This window comes from Podarcis vaucheri, assembly GCF_965113315.1.
Source record: "Podarcis vaucheri genome assembly, chromosome: 2".
Classification (NCBI taxonomy): Eukaryota; Metazoa; Chordata; class Lepidosauria; order Squamata; family Lacertidae; genus Podarcis; species Podarcis vaucheri.
In genome coordinates, this window is record NC_138760.1 from 89,767,757 (window position 1) to 89,777,043 (window position 9,287).

Genomic DNA, 9,287 nt, shown 5'->3' on the forward strand with positions numbered 1-9,287 from the left:
CCTTGCCCACCAACAGATATGAGGACCTAAGGGGTCCAAAGACTCCTGAAATTTTCTCTGAACTGACACTAAAATTATATCCTCAAACTTGTATAGATCAGCAATAATCTCTAATGTCAAAAATCTCTTGGATCATCACTCTTAAAAAAATTTTAACGTGTCTGAAATCCAGGTGGTCACTACATGTCAGCATTCCCACTACAATGAGTTTCCACTATGGTTCTAAATGAAACCCTCAAGTCTGAGTTCCCTGCCTGTGACCTTCATTGGAAGTTGGAAAATATTTGCATAATAACCAAGTTAATTCCTTGTAAGCCCTTTCAAGGTTTGTCTTCATTCTTCTGGAGACAAGAATAAAGCAGGTGAAACTTAGGCAGCTACAGATTCAAGAACACTGAGCTAAGAGGAAGCAACAAGTTGGAAAGGACAGGGTTAAAAGGGCAAAGATGAAAGGTTAGCTATGTCAAACTTAATAGGAGAGTGAACATAACTCATTTTTTTTACTCTTTCTCTGATATCTCTATTAGATAATAGGCAACAATCCAGTTACGAAGCAAATATTACTTGGAAGGCTGCTTAGGTCAGTGTTTCCCAACCGGTGTTCCGCGGCACACTACTGTGCCGTGAGACATTGGCTGGTGTGCCGTGGGAGGGAGGCGGGCGAGTCGGGCGGTGAGAGGCGGCGGCGGCGAGAATCCGCGTCGAGCCGGGGGCGGCTCCGCGGTGGTGGTGCCGAGCGGCGGGGCAGCGTGTGCAAAAGGGAGGAGCGCGAGACAGCGGAGGAGGAGGAGGCCGGCATGTCCGGGCAGCAGCAGCAACAACAGCAACAGCAACTCCCGGCGACGGCTCCTCAAGCCCCGCCGCCGCCCCCTCCTCCGCCCGCTATCGCCGCCACCACCACAACAGCCGCCGCCGCCTCAGTTGCCGCCGTCCCTCAGTCCCTTGCTCTGCTGCCTCCTCCCACCCCCAAAGCTTGGAGGTTCCCAGGCAAGGGGGAGGGAAAAAAACTTTCACTTTCGTGCGTCCCTCCCGGCGTGACGCTGCGCGCTGACGTCACGGGGCTGTAATGGTGGTGTGCCGCGAGATTTTTTTCCTTAAACAGGTGTGCCGTTGCCCAAAAAAGGTTGGGAAACACTGGCTTAGGTATCAACAATTTTACAAAGTTCATTTTAAAGTTAATGAAATGATACAGTAGGCACTAATGTAGCTATTTCTGTCATCACAATATATAGAGAAAACAACTGAATGTTCCTGGCATGTTTATCTTCCATCTTTGCTCTAAGGACTTCTTTGTAGCATACAGGATCCCTCTCTTTTTATTCTGACAACAACCCTGTGAAGTTGGTTAGTCTGCCCGGGATAAGAGCTCAAAGAGGTAGGGAAATCTCCCTCTCTCATAACGGCAGGACTCAAGGGTCATTCACATAGCATGTGGGGTTACATGGAAACGGCAGAATCAAATCCTACAGTTGGAATTTCACCATATAGTCCAAACACTGGATAGCTCAGTTGGCTAGAATGTGATGCTGACAAAACCAAGGTTGCAGGTTTGGTGCCTAGACAGCCGCATATTCCTTTCACTGAAGGGCACTGGAAGAGATGATCCTCAGAGTCCCTTCCAATTCAACGATTCTATGAGCTAAAGCTTCTGTGAGAATGTAGTTCCCACAGGCAGTCAACTTTTAAGGAGCTTCAACATTAGCCATACCTTTGTTAATGAGAATGCTTTCATGAGTTGTAGTTTTCCAAAATACTGGCATACTTCATTTGAAAAAGATACAAACACAGCAAAGTGGCATCTTCTGTTGGATCAGTACTGCCCAGTAAAAGGGGATTCATTTATCTCTTATTGGGGAACATGACTCCTGAGTACCAAAATATTAGGGATGCCAAAAACAGTTTCTTGTTCTAACACAACCTTCCCTAACCTGGTGCCTTGCTGATGTTTTGGACCATTAGCCCTAACCAGCATGGCAAATCATCAGGGACTGTTGGACCATCCAGTCCAACATCCTGTTCTCACTGTTGCCAAGCAGATGCCTACATGAAGCCCATAAGAAGGACCTGAGATATAGTCCAACCACACCTGGGAGGCACCATTGCTAATATGCAACTTATGAAGCGTCAAGAACAGAATGCCACTACCTAGCTATATAGTGGTACCTCGGGTTACATACGTTTCAGGTTACAGACTCCGCTAACCCAGAGATAGTGCTTCAGGTTAAGAACTTTGCTTCAGGATGAGAACAGAAATCATGCTCCAGCGGTGCGGCAGCAGCAGGAGGCCCCATTAGCTAAAGTGGTGCTTCAGGTTAAGAACAGTTTCAGGTTAAGAACAGACCTCCAGAACGAATTAAGTACTTAACCCGAGGTACCACTGTAGTTGGATGATGTAAGTGAGAGAGGTAGGAGATAGCATCAAGCTGGGAAATTTCCTGGGGATTATATTTCCCTTTCCTCTGCACAACCCCTTCTGCTCATTGAGTACAGGGATTGTGTGGGGAAATGTTGTTCCACAAATTGTTTCCTCTGAAATTTCAGTGGGAAAACTTTCAGGAGCCACCGCAGTCTTGAATACTATAGTGCCAGAGCTCTGGTTTCTCTATGTGAACTCTGCATCTGAGGATGGCCAAGAGGGATCATGGCGGTGGGATGAGAGAAGCAGCTGTCATATGTGTGAGCCAGCCCTTCGTGAAACGACTGTTGCTCTAAATAAAAAAAAGGCAGGGTCTTTGTTGCATAGAGACCTCCATAAAACACACAAAAGCTAATTCAGCCCAACTGCACTTAGACTATGAGTGTTAGCAGTTTGCCCAGGGAGCCCGAGACATTATTTTATTAGCAGCCCCACAACTACTTTAAAGAGCACTTGGTCTGCAAAAACAAAACCGAAATAAAAAATACATTAAAGCATTTGGAATTACTTCATGAAATACTAAATCACAATATTAACCAACTGACCTTTGCTCTGCACAGACCTGCTAATTTTAGCAATTACAGCCAACAACTTGAATATATCAAGTGGGCAACTGTTTAACAATAATGACATCTGCTTGGAAAATCCAATTATGTCTAAACATCTCTAAATCCCCACTAGGGGATACCTGCTTTCTTTTTGCTACTGTTAGTTCCTGCCTAATAGGATTTTAAACTCACAGCCTGCTGCACATTGCAGTAGCAGTGCCCTGCTCTCCCTGGAGTGCCAACGGCGGGGCTGCGATCACATTAAGCAACAAGCGAGAGCCTCTCCTCGGACAGTGATGGAAGCGCTTTGATTTTCTGACGTCCTAATCTGATAGACAGGCGCATTAGCCAGATCCCTTCACTCCCGTGTTTCCCCTGTAGAGCACATCCCCCCCCCCGCTCCAACACAACCTCTGATGTTTTGTACATTAAAAGCAAGTGGTCAGGGTTTTTTCTTTTAGTAGCGGCGCAGGGTGGGGGGGGGGAGTACCCTAAAGGTTTCTTCATCTCAAAGGCAGGTGATAGATATAGCTGGTGGCCACACATGCTTTTGTTAGGAAGCTGATCCCATGCACCTTCCTTCTTCTTGCTTTGATGCAAGGTGAAATGGTAATGGAAGGCCCAGGTACACAGGTGAAGTTCGGCTCCACAAACAGGGTAATTGTGCTATGGAACAGGGCCTTGGGCAAACTGGGTGCTATCTGGGGTATAATTGTGTAAGAGCATTTCAGCGTGAAGGGCAAACTTATCCTGCTTTTTGTAACAGAATCCTTTACATTTTCCACATTGCAGAAGTAAGATTGGCACTTTTCTGGCTCATCCAAACCTTGTGCCTTTAACAGTTAGCATGGCAAGTAGAAACGCAACCAGTGGAACTTTTTCGGCATTGTGTAAGAAAAGGCTCTGCCTGTTGAGTATTCAGCTTTTCAGTGCACAGGAGTCTGGCCAATGGCACAAGAACCTCTACAGGGAACGGTGGCTGTTTCGTTCTTCACATGATATGGGATAAATGACTGTGTTCTTTGCTGTGAGGTGCTTTTAGAATGCCAAGTCTGCCCATGATGACAACGCAATGATCACACCATCAGTTAAGTGTCACAAAGAGGAGACCACACATAAGAAGAACAGTGCTAGTTCAGACCAATGGCCCTATCTAGTCCAGCATCCTGTTCTCACAATGGCCAGTTAGATGCCTTCAGGAAACCTGCAAGCTGAACATGGATGCAACAGCATTCTCCTTGCTAGGGATTCCCAGCAACTGGTATTCAGAGACATCATAAAAATCATTATGGTTAGAAATGGTTGATAGCCTAACCCTCAATGAAAAAGGTGAGCATAACCAACTGGCGACTCCATTCACCAAGAACAGAACGCCTGTGCAGCCAACTGGCTGCTAGGAACTCTTGATCTGGAAACAAAAAATGCAGTGCCAGAGAGCTGAGCTCAGACACTTCCTGATATGGTAAGCCAGGAGGGCCAAACACACTACAGAAACCTTATCATTTGTTAATGTTATTTGTGAGGCTTGTGGGGCAGAGGAAAGTTGTTTAATTTTGTGGGTACTGTTGAAAGCAAGATAATGACATATGGGGGAGATAATTTAAATTTTAGGTCATAACTGGTGCAGTGATTTGCCATGAGTTGTAGGGATGGGGCTAGTTAAATGTGTGTGTACAATACACAACATCTTTAGTTTCTGCCATCTTGAATGCAGCATGGCTGAGGGTCATGGCATGCAATGGTGGACTCCCCCAAGATGGAACATGCAACATGGATGCCATCATCTTGGATGTGTCCACAAATTCACAAGAGAGCTCAAAACCCCATTAAATGATTTCACTGGTCAAAAGTTTAGCGGTAGGTGAAAAGGTTAATGCAGAGATGGATGCTGAATGTTTCAGATAAACATTGTAGAGAAGACTGCTCAGAGATCTGCCATTATTGTTCATTCTGAGATTCTAACCTTTCAAGGTTTTAGGGACACCTTTGACACTTTCTTATGAGTTTGGCTGAGAGCCAGTGGTGGACCATTCCTGCTTGAATCCAGCTATATTACAAACCTTCCAACTTCCCACGGCAACGAATAACATGGATTATGAATGTGCATTGTGTAGAAAAGTGCTTCCTGTTGTTTTGATTCTGCTGCCTGTTAATCTTATTGTGTTTCGCTTTAGTAATTTTGGGGAAAGTAAATAAATGCTTCGGTATTCACTTTCTTTACATCATCTGTCAACACTCACCATGCCATCGTAGTTTAACTTAGCTATACATGTAATTCTAAGTCAAAAACAAACAAACAAACCCCACCTTAAAATTTCCCTTCTCCTTTTAGAAGAAGTATTTTAAAGTCATAACGAAGAGTGTAGCAATTCTCTACACATTTTGTAGGTATGGGAACGTGGGGGAAAGGATGAAGCGTACAGAATGGTGCATGTTTTATAAATTGCAGGGCCACAATCCAATACAGAGTTATGTAAGTAATTGAAATCAGCTTAAACTCATTGATTTCTATGGACTTAAATGCAACCATCTCTGCATTGGGCTGCGATTCAGCTGTGTTGTGGATTTTTGGGGTACCCCTTTGATGATGATGATGATGATGATGATGATGATATATTTATACCCCACCCATCTGGCTGGGTTTCCCCAGCCACTCTGGGCGGCTTCCAACAAAATATTAAAATACAATATTAAAATAATAAAGAACCACAGCTCACATACCGGAGAAGTGAACAATGCAGGAGCCAATAAGATCAGTTTGCTGTTTGGAGTGTTCCTAAATTAGGAGTATTAGGAGTATTTATCATGTGCAAGTGCAGTAACAGGAAAGAATATGATGTTGGCCAGTCAAGAGAGCTGGCAGAGAGAAGAGCAAGGGCAGACAAAGCACAGCAGCAGGTGCAGGCCATGGCAGCAGTAGGCCAGGAGCTGGATCTGAATCAGTACAATTGCACACAGTTGTTGTTTTGAAAAGAAACCAACCCTGAAAATGTCATATTTCAAACCAAGGAGATAAGCGACAAAGCAGGAGAGAGTGCAAGCAAACGAAGAATATGCCAGCAGAGCCATCGCCCTCTGCTTCTTCTCAAATGCCATTAATGACCATTAACTTTCTTATTTTAACAGTTTGTATACAACTTAATCCCGGTTGTCTCTAAGCTGGAGACCCAGTACAGTAAAAATGAGTGAAAGCTATAAAAATCAGAATTCATTTGAAAAGCCTGCTGCAATCAAAAAGTATTCAGTAAGTGCCAGAAGTTGGACAGGAAGGAGTCCTGTTTGACTTCAACTGGATGGAAGTTCTGCAAAATTGGTCCCCTACAATATCTTTGTGGAGATTACATTAACAAGGACTTCCCCAAGACCTCTGCCATCAAGCAGGCATATAAGGGCTCAGGGAGGGCCTGAGGTTTCCTGGACCCAAGTTGTTTGTTGTTGTTGTTTAGTCGTCTTAGTCGTGTTTGACTCTCCATGACCCAATGAACCAGAGCATGCCTTGGAAAACTCTCTTTCTTCTCAAAGCTTCTCCTTTTTTTATGTCCATGGAGTTTTCTTGGCAAATTACTGGAGTGGATTGCTAGTTCCTTCTCCAGGTGGATCACATTTAGCCTAAACTCTCGGCTATGGCCTGTCCACCTTGGGTGGCCCTGCACAGCATGGCTCATAGCTTCTTGGAGTTATTCAGACCCCTTCACCACGACAAGGCAGTGATCCATGAAGGGGCCCAAGTTGTTTAGGGCCTTCTAAATTAATACAATAACTTTGAACTGGGCCTGGTAGTATATGAGTAGCAATGCAAGCCTTTGAGCACCATTGGCATATCAGCTGCTGCTGATAAAATACATTCCTAGATCCTGAAGCTATCTGAGCTTCCAGCAACAAAGATGGGTCCAGGATTACTCCCAAACTCCAAAATTGCTCTTTCAGAGAGAGAGTGCAACTCTATCCACATAAGGCAACTGGGTGGTCCCCATGTCTGGGAGATGGTCAGGTTGCCTGTTCTGGTGGTACTCACCGAAGGAGAAGATCCATAGCTTGGGGGTACCCCTTGATACAGCTATGTCACTAGATGCTTCTGTGGCTAGGAGTGCCTTCTACCAGCTCTGTCTGGTACACCCCATGCAGCTGTTTTGTTGTTGTTGTTTAGTCGTTTAGTCGTGTCCGACTCTTCGTGACCCCATGGACCAGAGCACGCCACTGCCTCCCGCAGTTTGGTCCCGCAGTTACTGGACAATTTTAGTCTGACCACTATAGCCCATGCATTGGTAACCTTAAGGCTGGATTGCTGCAATGCACTCTATCTGGAGTGGCCTTTGGACCTGATCCAGAAGTTTCAGTTGGTGCAGAATGCAGCAACTGGACTGCTGATGAAAGCTGATAACAGATGGTATGTGACCTCATTCTTAAAACATCTGCCCTGATTGCCCATCTGTTAGTGAGCCAGTTCAAGGGTCTTGTATTATTCTACAAAGTCCTTCCGGAGTTCACTAATAGAAATATGGGATAGGTATAAAAACCTATTAGAACCAAGAGTTCCACACTGGTTGTCTCCATTAGAGGTTATGAGTGTAAAGAAAATAAATATGAGAGGTAATTGGATTACATATGGTGAATTGATAACCAAAGAAGGAGGAAAATGGAAACTAAGGCCATATGAACAAGTTAGAGAACATGTTTATGATTGCTTGCATTATTTTCAGGTTAATGAAATGTTTAAAAAAGACATTAAAGAAAGTGGCTATGCAGAAAAAGACTCAAAGTTTCAGACAGATGTGATAAATAATGATTGTAAAATTTTGTCAAAAATGTATAAAATATTGTTGGAATGGAATATGAAAGATGAAGAAGTTAAATCAGTAATGGTACAATGGGCCAGAGATTTTGGTCATAATATACAGTTTGAAGATTGGGAAAAACTATGGAAGGAAAATGTAAGATTCACTGCTTGTACGGCATTAAAAGAAAATGTTATGAAAATGTTTTACAGATGGTACATCACACCGGTAAAATTAGCAAAAATGTATAAGAAGTGTAATAAGTGTTGGAAATGTAAAGAAAAAGAAGGTACGTTCTATCATATGTGGTGGGATTGTAAGAAAGTGAAGGGTTTCTGGGAGATGATATATAATGAAATGAAAAAGATGTTAAAATATACATTTGTAAAGAAACCAGAGACCTTTCTGCTAGGGATTACAGGAAAGGAAATAAGAAGAAAGGACTGTGAACTTTTCCAATATGCAGTTGCAGCAGCAAGAATTCTACTGGCCCAGAAATGGAAACAAGAGGAAATACTGACGATAGAAGAATGGAGATTGAAACTGACAGACTATGCAGAATTGGACAGACTAACTGGGAAAATTAGGTATCTTCGAGACCAAAAGTTCATCGAGGACTGGGGGAAATTTGTTGAATATCTGGAAAGTATATGTGATGTGCAAACAACGCTAGTGGGGTTTCAAGAAGCACTGTGAAAGTTGAGATATATTGTTAAAAAGAAATAGAAGTAGGAGGGAAGTTTAACGGCAATATAAACAGAAGAAATGCGTAATTGAGAGGTAAATATGGATGATTGTCAGAGAAGCTGAAGGAAGTCCAAATAGAGTTAAATTTGTGGAAATTTCGATAAGATTGTATATTTGTGTTGAAAAATTAATAAAAATTATTCAAAATATTCTACAAAGTCCTGAACAACTTGAGTCCAGGGTACCTTAATGACTGCCTTCTGCAGAGAGGGCTGGGAAAAGCGCCTTCCTGGAACCCTAGAGAGCCATTGCCAGCAGGTGTAGATAATACTGAGCTAGGTGGACCATTGGCTTGACTCAGCATAAGGCGGCTTCCTATAATTTTGACCATGTGACAATATGTATAGAGCTGCAAAGCAAAACCAGCAATATTAGGGCGAGGAATCTGAAGAAGGAAATGAGAAAGTAGAGACAGGAGGAGATGGACAGAGAGGAAAGGGAGGCCCTGTAACTGCTGTGCATATTGCCATCTTATTTATCTTGAATTGGGAGCTGCTCACACGAAACACAAGGCAATCCTGTGCATGCTTACTCAGAAGTCTCACTATGGAACTTACTCTCAAGGAAGTGTGTTTAGGTTTGCCCTTAGAGCTTCTTGGGATTTTGCATTATTGTCAAGTTGGGATGTTTTGGGGTTTTGTTTTTTGTAAGTAGGCCTATTTGTTTTGTTTCGGTCACATTTTGCAAAAGAATTGTGACTTCCATTTGTTCCCTGCTAACTGCATCTAACGGCTTCTCCTCTCCCAAGAAATTAACTACATTTAAAGAAAAACTGTTCTGGATTTCCTTGAATAGCTTTCC